At 44.4% G+C, this 12,060-nt stretch overlaps 1 protein-coding gene across 4 annotated transcripts in view; it reads right to left on the bottom strand.

Annotated features, from left to right (window-relative positions):
* Nucleotides 1-11,858, bottom strand: part of FARP1 (FERM, ARH/RhoGEF and pleckstrin domain protein 1) — a 215,737-nt gene extending 203,879 nt beyond the window's left edge. For all 4 annotated transcript variants that reach the window (XM_076361931.1, XM_076361921.1, XM_076361913.1 and 1 more), the window contains exon 1: nt 11,535-11,858. The gene's annotated coding sequence lies outside the window, so the exon portion shown is untranslated. The remainder of the gene's footprint in view (nt 1-11,534) is intronic.
* Nucleotides 11,859-12,060: the final 202 nt, after the last annotated feature.

The raw sequence follows: 12,060 nt of genomic DNA on the forward strand, positions 1-12,060 counted from the left end.
CTCATAAAAGTAGCATCAGTAACACCCCACCTTCATTAAAGGAATGATTCAGATTGCAGACTCTTTGCCCTTTATTTCAAGAAGCAAAGCCATATATTCATTAATTTCTAGTGATTAAATACATTTCCTTAATCTCAGCCTTGTAATGGCAACAGTACTGTTGGATTTATTTTTGCTCACAAACTGTCGTTAAAACTAAGACAGAGGAATGGTTCTTCCCAGGACTGCCAACAGCAGCACACATGATGTACAGAAATAGAATCACAGAACCTTGATTTACATCATGTTTTTCTTTCACCCCGGAAGAAATTCAGCCTTATTAGTGAATCAGAAAAAAACATACACGCTACTAAAACACTGAGAGTATATGTGTAGGGGAGAAAGAGGGGAAAGAAGGTGGAAATAAAGGGTAGACAAAAGAAAGAGGCACAAAGAAATGGGTTACTGTTCTTCCCTCTAACATGAATTAATTGCATATTCGGTAAGGATAATCCCCCGCGACGTTCCATGCGTTCAAAGGTCAAGACTTTTCCTTTTCAACTGTCCCCGTCAAATCTTACTCCCTGAAGAAAACGGCATGAAGCTGCCCCATAGCGCACACGCTCTGAAACTTGGGGGTTAAGGATTCTAGCTCTGCACAGTGTAATACTGCATCAGGAACCACCAACACAGCCCTCAAAGATGAGCACTGTAACACAGCACACTTAAACAAGAAGTACAAACAACAAGCAGTGAGCCAAGAGCTTCTGTCTATTCCAAAATAGCAGGGACGTGGTATTAACACGACTGTATTCACTGTATTACCATTCAAAGGACTTATTTCACCTATGTTGCTGTGTGTCTTAAATTTAAAAGCATCCTCTCTCTCTCGATGCTTTAAGAGCATTGATGTGGGACAAGCCTGGCCCCACTGAAAGCACCCAGCCAAGAGGGAGCCCCCATGTCCCCATGCCCAGTTAAAGAGGAACCACTCCAGCTGCCGCACCAGGTATTAAAAAATCTTTCCTTCCTAAACAAAGAACTACATATACTTAAGGTAGAGTCCTCAAAACAAGCACCCGGATCATTGCTATTCCTCCCTGCAGTCCCCCACAGCACGAGGAATTTGATTAAACTTCCTCAACAGGAGAGCACTAAATAAACACTGTAAATTAAACAAAACTATGCTGATGATCTAGTTGCAATTACTTCCAATTGATTTGAGTCTTTATTGTCCCCTAAAGCTTTAAACTTTGTAGATAAAAAAAGATCAGGCCTTACTGGAGGAATACCAAAGAAGGAGTTATGAAACTTTCCTTAAACACATTCAAAAGTAACCAGACTAGCTTGTCCTCCTGACGAGATTCCAATTAAATTTGGCCTGGAAATCTAATGAAAAAAAGAGGCTATTCCAGGATTTGTCATAAACAAGCAAGTTAATGCTTAGAATAAATTCAATCATTGGTTAATAGACACACATACAAATTATAAATTGCTGCAGCATATTTTATTTCACAAAAGTCAGACACTGCCAAAAGACTTCAGGAAACTTTTACCCAGCTGATACTGTACAATCCAGCTCTCAGGCATTTCAACCTTTTCCAAGTTGAGCCAAATAATCACTTGATTGCAACAAGAAACATACACACACGCGTGTAGTGGGGTTGCTTACTGCAATTCAAGTGTTCTGTGGGAAAACAAAAGCAGATGTTCTTATTCCACTCAAGAACTCCTCTGCAGAAAAATCCTGGAGTTACTTGCAGATTTTCAAACATCCTCTTAGGTCCTGTTATATATTATCAGGTTGGTTTTATAATTAATTTTCAGATATTAATTTCATTAGGCTCAATCTACTTGCAAGGGCCAGACCTATTATTCTGATTAGTTTTCTCTTCCATGTCTCCAAATCATATTTCCCTTGCCAAGCTGGAACTGTTCTCAGATCACCATTCTCTAAAATGCATTCTGCTCTGAGGTTAGCCCAGAATTGCCGCAGATGCAAGGCTTTAAAACTTCTAGAAGCATTTTACATTTTCCTGTAGACATTTTTAGGTGTATAGCTACTGTTTTCCCTTCACAGCACACATCCAAGCTTCAGTTCCAATCTTAGGGTGCTTTTAAGTGCAAAGAACGTTGTTCAGGTTGGAGGGGGCATTTTGTTTTGACAAAAGCAAGCAGAAAAGTAGAATATAGACTCTCCTCAGGATTTTTTCTATTGAATTATGTTTACACTGAAATGGAAATTCTTTGAGCTTTCTTGAAGGACAGACATCATCTAATTCTACAGCTATAAATATCCTCATAGCACACTGATTTTGCAGAGAATCCGAATCCAGAGATGAAGGGGCACACCAAGCTCTCCCTGTTATTTTCTTTACATGACACTGAGAGGGAAAATGTAGTTCTGTCACTTGTATCCATCTATTGTGGTACACACTCGAACAGCTCACCATCTTACAGCTAACTACTTCAGCTTTAATTAGGTTATTCTTCATCTGTGTATTAGCTGTTCTCATCACATCACCTATTTTCCGCTTTAAGTATTTTAAATAATAACATAAAATATGTATTTTCAAACATTACTCTCACTTTTAAGGAAAGGAACTTTGAAGGAAAATTTGGTAGTTTTATCTGCTGCCCAATGAAATTTTACCAACAGATCTAAGGGAGTCAAAGCAACCCTAGCAAATACTTGATTAAGAACTATACTGCATTCAGTTTTAATGCTTTCACAAACATGTCTGAATTCTCGTGAATATATAGATTGTTGGGTTTTTTTTGTTTTTTTAAATCCGAGGAAAATGAAAAGTCTACAACTTGGTTCCAGAAAAAGAAAATGCTTCTCAACTCCATCTTCTCATCATCTATACAAACACATACGTACACACTACTCCATCAGAATGGTGATCTAATTTTTCAGTCTTACACTTGTAGCATGCAGCTATTAGTCCCTAGCTCTCCTCCATCATGTACTCTTTCTTCATTCAGGACGACAGGAATGGCTTCCCTGTGTTGAGTTCTCTCAAGCATAGAGCTACCATCAACTGTCATTTGCTCGTCCATTGCTTCAAATGATCCTTGAAGCATTATTACAACTAGAAACTGCTCCAACGATTTCTCTGGTGCCTTAGTGCGCAGTCACCGCACACAAAATTAAGGGAGAAATGCTCATGTTCAAGGTGTTGCCTGATGATATCTTGGTTCAGAATCTGAAACAATCCTTGATTTGCACTTAAAAAGCTGGACAACTGGAGGTAAACGTCAGGCAGATATCCTGCTCTTACACCATCGCTTTGGTACTTCACTGGATAAAAGCACACTACTTCATGACTACAGGAAGCATTTCCAGATAACTGTGGGAAATTGCACTTGGTGTCAATGCGGCCAAGGTTTTTGATAAAGATTTCACTTTCTGGACAGGCTTCATTAGTGCTAGGTTTGTTTCCTCCCCACTAAGAGCCACTGTGTAAACATGCTCATGTCTGGTGACCAACAGAGCTAATAAAAATTGGTTTCCACCCAACTGATACTCTTCCCTCAGCCCCTGCATAACGAAAAGCCAGCTGCTGCACGGCTCGCTCCACCAGACACCTCCTGTCCTGCCAGCCTTCCCGACCCCTCTCTCGACACTGTCCTATTTACTCACTGCTAATTAGAAGGTATGAGGCTGCATTTGCTTTGAGCAGTACCTAATGTGACTGCCCAGCCAACACACATGCCGATCGGGCAGCTGACAGGCAATGCAGATGACGTCCAGCAACAGCTGCAGTGATTTGAGTTTCTCCTCTATCTAGCACTTATTTTTTAATTAAGCTTCATTGTTTGTCTAATATGGTTGAAGTTGCTCCACAATTTACAGAGGTATAGACAGAGAATAGTCAGAAACAAAGAGGCAGCATTACCATTCAAGCCTTAATTGTAAATAATATGAAAAAAAAATTGAGATGGAAAAACCTGCCTCATAAAATTACCAACAGCAACTTCTCTCCCACGGGTCTATTTAGAAATTCTTCTCTTAGAAGTTCACTTCCAACTCACCTGTTTTAGGTAAACGGATCCTATATCCTTGGAAATGTGCCGTTTGTGATGTATCTCAAATTCAAATATTATTAATAAACACAGAGCTGTGAGCAGCACTTCATTAGAATGCCTTTTAAAACCTTTTTTATATTCAAATGGCAGTCACTTGCCCTTCTCTCCACTGCAATACTATCACACTATCTGCTTTGTCTTTGTTTTATTTATTTATTTGCTATTGGGACACTGACGATATTTTCTGCTAGCTTCAGGTTCGATATTTATTGACTGTACATTCTAGGTATCTTCTCCTTTTTGCTTGTTTTATATTTCTTTTCATGGTTTCTAGTATTTTATTTTTCATAGTACTGAAAATTATGCTCAACTTTTCAAAGGACACAGGGGGAAAAATGGCGCTCTGCACCAAAACATTAAACAATTTTATTTTCCACATTACACCGGTTAATTCAGCTGAGCTGTAAAAAATGGCTAATGAACAACACAGGTTACAACAGCACAACCATACTGTTGATCTTCCTACATGCACATACTGATGCCTCTGCTTAAAAAGCAACAAAACTACTGAATGTTTAACATGTTAAAGGTAAACAGTAATGGTTTCAGGTCTTAAACACAATGCTAAACAGAGATTTTCAGGAGAAATTTCCACAAAAATAAGATAAGAGCTGAGGTCTTCAAATAAAAAGACTGAAAATTACCTCCAAGGAGGCTAATCTTACAGGCTCACACAAAAAAAAGTTTAACTGCTATACTGTATTGAGACTACTTGGTAAAGTTGTACAAACTCTTAATTCTCCAAAAGGTACAGCAACTGAACGCCCCCTTCCTCATTCTCCCTTTAATATTTTTCATATTGTTAAGGGCCTGAATACTAACTGCTCCCTGGAAAATAGAAAACTCCTGAGAAAAAAACCACAACTTCTGCAGATTCTTACTTTTACAAGAGCTTTACCTTCCTTTTTAGCCTTGATGTTTGAGAAAATAACCTCAGGCAGGACAAACTAAACAAAACATACTTTTCCTTACTCTGAAAAAGACACTACTATTATACACCACAGCAAGAGCTGGCCAGAGCCTTCTCAGTTGCAATCACTGTTATTGCAATCATAAGACTGCAGAGGATTAACAAAATAAAAACAAATCAAATTCATTTCACTTTGATGGTACGCCATAAGCAGCAGCAAACTCCAGGATAACTTGAGAAATGAGAGAGAGGACTGGAAGAACAGAAAAATCACTCCTCAACCCCCAAAAGACACCCCATCCTCCCTTCCTATAATTGTAGGAAGACCAGGGTGGCCAGGGAAATGCTCCGAGTCCATCTGATACCTGCTGTGTTCCCAGAGCCTCTGAATGATGGGAAGCCCTGTTCCAACCGAATAGTGGTATCACCACATCCTCTCTTTTCCTCTTAAAAGAGATTTATTTTTAAGCTTTATTTTCACTTATTTACTAACACAAGAGAAAACACCTCCTATAAGTGTAGCATGAAAGTCTACTTGGCATTCCTGCCTCTCTTTGTGCAAGACTGTTTTAAACCCACCTCATAATGGAAAAAGGCAACCACCAAAGACATACTTACCATTTCATATAATTTAATAGCAACCTTCCCCTCCCCTGAACTTTCAGGCCAAAATCAAGGCCATACAAACCTGCTGAACAGGAAGCCTAATTATTCTAACATGTGCAACCGAAGCGATAGGGAGTTTCACAGTAAAACTGATAAGGAGAGACATAAAAGACTAATGAGCAGCTTGCTGGTGCTCCATTGCTGGGCTAGCAAAGGTCCCTGCAGAACACCTTTGGTATTGTTCAGTGGGGAGACAGAGCCTGGGACACGTCCAAAAATAACACTCAGAGATGGAAGAAATGAACAGACAATGTCTGCAGCTCAAGTGTTTAATCCAGGCACAGAAAAAAATTATTTGAAAGAGCGTAACCAACAGAAAAATGCATGATGTGGAGCAGAAAGAGCCCATTAAATGTACACAGGTTACTGAGCAGCTGGACCCTTTGTGCCACACAATAAATTGAATAAATTGACAAATGTCTTCTTGACCTGTGTCTGTGGTGCAGGTGACTGAAAATAAGGGTCCTTGATTAAGGAGATGCAGTCTTCAGTGTTATTAGTGACCAGTGATCAAACAACTGGTCCTGCAATAATCAGGAGTGAAAGATGCAGAAAGGCCGACAGTGGCCAGCAGAAGCAGCAGCCCCGCACTGGTGAAGGAAGCAGCCAACAATACCAACTCTTGACAATTACTGCTAGGTTTTCCAGTTTACCAGTAAGTCATCTTTTGACCTAGAAAAATGTGTGCTCTTCCCTAGCAATGTTTTGTACGAGACAATCCAGGTACCCGAGCAGCCTGTCCCAGTGGCAGCGATCCTATTTCCTCTACGTATACAGAGCATATTACCTGCACGCCAATGGAGTTGTTTCAAGCAGGGATGGCTTGCTGCTAATGTCTCTGTTCAGAAAGTCACAGCTTTTCCTCAAAATTGTCCACATGATACATCTCCAGCTGCAGAATTTCTGTAATACCTTGTGTATTATAGAAATAGATGCTCTGGGGAGACCTATACCTTGGGGGAGGAGGGGAAGGTCCCCTTTGGTTGCACAACTTACTCTTTTCACTTCTGTGTTAACGTACCCAGTGAGGGAGAGAGCTTGAAAGGGCAATTTAAAGAGCCTTACAAGACAGTAGAATCACATGTCAAATTGGAGTGTAAAAGTCTCTTAACGTACCTTCATTATGGCAAATTCAGGTCACCCTGCAAGCTCCAAACCACTGCTTTGTTCCCCAGGTCAGCATATTTGGAAGGAAACTGGGATTGAAATCATCGTTAACATTACTACTCATTTGAGAAATCTTGTACCATGGGACAGTAACCTCCGCCACTGATGCCAAGGTAGCAAAAAAACTGATTTTAATGGCAATGAGCAGAGCACTGCATAGGCAAAGCACCACCAGCAAGGGAACCAGCAACACCACCTCAGAGACGCTGTCTCCCACCTTTCAGTGGGCTCTACCACTACACCCGATTTATAACCCCAGGAACAAAACACAGTCTGAAAACACCATCCCTGCCTTATACTAAAATACCACTCAACCCCTTGCAAGTATTCCTCGTGACTAGTAACAAACATGTATTGTAGAGAAATCTTCTACTGTAAACCTCAGTATCCAGATTTCATGGCTTGAGAAAGTTCTTTCCTCCATTTTATACAGCGACACAAAAACAGATTTTACAGTACAGATTTTACTGCGTAACATTCGAGGGCACATTACAAAAATCAGTTCCCTCCGAGATCAACAGAAAACAGAACTTTAGCACCTCTATGAACTTCCCCAACAAGGCTTCATTTTATTTAAGTACCAACTAACAGAGCCACCATTCTTTTTTTCTTTAAGTCCTTTTTGACCACCAAACATTAAAACTAATTTCCCCCATTTATATTTCCAGACTTAAAAAAAAAAAAAAAAAAAAAAAGCAATTGCATACCCTGTTTCTCAAATCCCCCACAAGGCATATCATATTTTCATTTCTCACAATATTTAATTGAGTCCACTTCATTACAGACAAGGCTAAAAAGCTCATCATGTTGCAATTGATTACAAACAAGACAGTGCCCACATCTGTTAAAGACTGACCTAATTGTATGATTTGCCTGCATTTCTGCAGGCCAAATTTACTGACATTTTGCACAAATGCAAAGCTGACTGAGCCTGATGACCTTTTATACCTCTGTAATTAGTCTTCTGTGCCTTTACAACCAGAAAAGCAAGTCACCCCTTTACTCAGCAGTCGATCTGTAAAATATGAACTTCACTATCTACTCAGCACCTACCAGTCAGAAAAGTACACGCAAAAAAAGAAAAAAAAAAAAAAAGAAGAAAAAAGAAAATACACAAACCACAACCTTTCAAGGTCATGAAATTAAGTCTGGAAAGGCCCTTTTAAGATAAACATGCCAATTTCTAAAAGAAGAAACAGAAAAAGCAGGATAAGTTGGTGGACCCAAATTCAATAAACTGCATTTTTATCATGCTTTTCTAAAAAAAGACAATATAAAATAAGGACACTGGCATAGACAAGCACGATGAAAAAACAATGAAAAAAAGAAAAACAGAAACCAAACCCAGTAAGTTTAGTCCCTATCACTAACATCACAGCATGAAAAGTATAATGCATTTGCATTATACATTGATTCTGCACTAGAATGTAACCAAGATTAATAATAGAGAGGTTTAACTGCAGAAAACATCCACTAAAACGTCATTTGTGTATAGAATCAGGTTTGCAACCCAATCCTACAGTTGCAAAAAATACTTTCTAATTATGAACGTAAGTTTAAAAAGATGAGTCTAGGAAATTCTACTGGAGTGAAGTTCTGGATCTGGATCTCCGCTGCAGTCAGCAAGACGCAGATCTGTGTTTCCCCAAGCAAAGCAGAGGGGAGGACGAGGTCAGAGCACTGACCTGCACTTCAAATTCCAGTCTCAGGAAAGAGGGAGAGATGACCATTAACAACCAGCGAAGACAAAACATTGTTCTCTGGACAGTTTTCCACCTTGCAAAACCTGAGGGGACACACTCAGCCAGCAACGTGCACGTGATTCGTTAGCCCACTGGCAGCCCTGAAATTTCTCTGCCCACCAGCCAGCTTTTCACTACAAACACTGTGAAAACAATATGCTCCCATGGACCATCTTCCTGCACTAACAGATCCCAGTTTGGGAGTCACTGCACCAGTCAGTCCCCTTTAGAAATCCGTGCCCAAGAGCAAGCCAAAGACTTAATGCAAAGGTATTCCAAACCAGAGAAGCATTTCTTTTGCATAGCTCCATCATGAAGCATACATAATCTAAAAAGCTGCCCGCACTGGCAGCCTTGTATTCATCAGTGTCAAGAATTTTTATATTTTTTAAAAAGAGATGCTAATTTTCATCATATATTAATTTCTTAAGTGGAAGTTGGATTTTTTCCTAAGTCAAATTAATCTAAAATCAGCAGGGAAAATTTACTGAATAGCTCCGTAAATTCAGAATTCTCTATCTGAATTTTAATGCAGAAATACATCTCCTAAAGCAAGTCTTTCTCTTTTCTTTTTCGAACCATCATTTAAATGACCCTTTGGTCATTTATCATCCACAATTTTCTTTCAAAAAATTTGTTTACAAGTAGCATGTTTTAAGATACTGATTACACAATGACTAATGAACTGTGTCAACCTGGGGGGGGAGCAGTGGGGAAATTTCCAATTTGAAGTCCAGCCACTAAATAAAAATCAGGTTTTGGTATTATACATTCAATCTCTTACCAGCTTTTGACATTTTGAAGTCCCATGTTACTGTGTGTTAAACATTCTGCCCACTTCCCTAGTTTATTCTGTTTGTTCAAGAAAATAGAGCGCAGAAGAAAAAAAACACAATTTAATTGGCTCTACACAAGATACAACAAAAAAACGAGCAGAGAAACACAGTTTTCTAACCCCTTCCCATGATGATGACAGTTGGCCCTACTGCCAACGATCCCTTCCACAGCTACATTCGAACTTCGGTCTGTGAGGATAAAAGAACTTACAGTGAGTTTGGGCTGATATAGCGATGTCTAAGCTTTCAAAAATAGCCGTCATAATTCAGCATATTACGTATAACCCCTCATCTTTGCTATCTGCTAAGGAAAGAAGAGCGACTCTACCCAATCCTAGAGCAAAACCATACCTAAGAGAATGAAGCTCTGAATTAGAAAGCAAAAACATTAAGCGGGATCCCCAAGCCACAGAGTTGTTACACTTCGCTCAGCACCGGACACTTCTGATACCGGGGAAGGCCTGGGCAAAGGGGAAAGAAGCTCTCACCTGGCCGCACTAGCAGCCCGGTCCTTACACACAGCTTACCAGCGAGGTGCACGTCAGGGTAACTACAAGCCCCAGGATGCAACGCAGCAGGGCACAGCGCACACCGCTCCCGTCCTGCCGTGTCAGCCAGCACAGAGTTTCAAGACCCCGGCAGGTCGGGCATGTGAGGCACAGCTAAGAGGATTTTGTACTTTCTTGGTACGTGGGACCATTTCTAAAAGGCTCAGATCCACTAATTAGCTAGATACAGATGTCTACGTGAGAACTGCAGTAAGTAGGGGAAGGGGATATCCTAGTTCAGAAGAACGTTTGGGGCTTTTCTTAACTGGACTCCTTCAGACTTTTATTTTTGTTGGCTTAATTCCAACATCAACTGCTTGCTGTAAATACGTATTGGAAGCAACACAAGGAGCAAGAGTCAAAGTATCTGAGAGAGACAAATAATAAAACAGCTGAGCGATACTGTTCCTTTAGAGCAATCATCTTTCTACTCTCCTGGGACAAATTTCTTTCAAGGAAACCCTGCTAAGAAGGCTGTGACCGAAAAAGATATGCTTTGCATTTCATTTATTTCATGCCAGCAATCAAGCAAATCCAGCAACAAAAAACTCCAAAGAGTTTGCGCGTGCTTTAAAAAAAAGAAAAACCGCCGAATCACAAAAGATAAGGCCTACAACGCACAAGCTCCCACTGTGAAAATAAACTTCAGTTTACTCAAAACTTTCCCCAGCGGTTCATGCCTGTTTGAGGCCGATCATACCGAAGATCGGGAAACACTCGGTTTTGAACGTGGCGAACTTTCCAGCTCGGGCACGGGTGAGGTGATAGCAGAGGCGTCGAGGGAACCAGGCCGGAGCCACCTCGCCACACCCCTGGGCGTGAAGGCAGAGGGAGCACCGGGCGGCGGCGGCCGTTACAGCCGCTCAGGGAACCCGGGGGGCGGCACTGGCCGGGAGCGAGCGGGGAGCCCGCACCCGCCGCCGCCCAGCCCGGGCCGTCCCGTCCTGTCCTCCCCGAGCCACCCTGGGGCCGAGGCGGGGAGGGAGACGCGCTGCCCTCGCACGCCCCCCCGGAGCGGCACCTCCCCGCCGGCTGCCGGCCTGGGCTAAACCTTCCCTCCGGCCAACGGGGACGTACGTCCCTCCAACTCCACCCTTCACCGAGCGTCCCCTCAAGGCTCCCGCTCCGCCGCCGGGCAACCACCGGGGGGACGCCCCGCCGCCGGGGCCGGGGCCAGGTCCCAGCCCGGGGGCGAAACAAAAGGCACCAAGTTGAGCGGCCGCCCTCGCCGCCGCCCGGACTGCGCCCGGCCGCGGTGGCCTGGGAGAAGCGGGGGAGGGAAGGCGGTCTGGACGCCGCTCGGTTCGGTGCCCCCCCGCGGATTACCCGCGGTAATGGGATTAAGCGGGGCTGAGCGGCGCCCGCGGAGTGTCCGCCGGGCAGCGCGGCCCCGCGGCTGTCACCGCCCGGGGAGGGGGCGGCGGTGCCGGGGCCGGCGCGGGCGGCGCTCCCGGCCGCCGGCTCCCTCACGCCCTCGCCGCCCCGCGGGCGGGTCCCGCCGCCTGCCCCGCAGCCCTCGCCGCGGTGCCCGGCGGGGTGGGCGCCACCCGCTGCCGCTCCCGCCCGGCCCCATTGTTCGCCCTGCCGCCCTTACCGTGCGCGGGGCTGGGGCTGCGCGGGCTCCCGCGGGCTCTCCTCGCTGCGGCTGGTGCAGGGGCAGTCGCGCTTGGCCGCCGGAGGTCCGAGCCATTAAAAGCTCCGCGGGGAGGAGAAGGAGAAGGCGGCGGCAGGAGTGGTGGCGGCGGCGGGGGAAAGAGGACAGCGGGGGGCTCGTAGGAGCAGGGTCGCCATGTCCGGCTTTGCAGCGGGGGGAGCCCACCGGGCCGGGCACTGAGGAGAAAGGGGGCAGGCGGCGACGGAGGCGGGGGGAGTCCTGCTGCCGCCTGCAGACCGGTGGAGCGGGAACTGGACGCCGCTCGCCGCGCTGCCGCGGCTGCACCTCCCCTAACCCTGCCCCCTCCCGGAGGGGGAGCCGCCGGCGGGAGGAGACGGCCGAGAGCCCCCTCCAGCGTTCACAGGCGGCGGCGGCGGCTCGCCATGGCCGCTCGCCTCAGCGCTGCCGGCGGAGGAGGGAGCGGGGTGCCCGCCTCGGCGGTGCCGCCCGGCCGCAGGTACCTGGA

The sequence above is a fragment of the Aptenodytes patagonicus genome, chromosome 1, assembly GCF_965638725.1.
Source record: "Aptenodytes patagonicus chromosome 1, bAptPat1.pri.cur, whole genome shotgun sequence".
Taxonomy (NCBI): domain Eukaryota; kingdom Metazoa; phylum Chordata; class Aves; order Sphenisciformes; family Spheniscidae; genus Aptenodytes; species Aptenodytes patagonicus.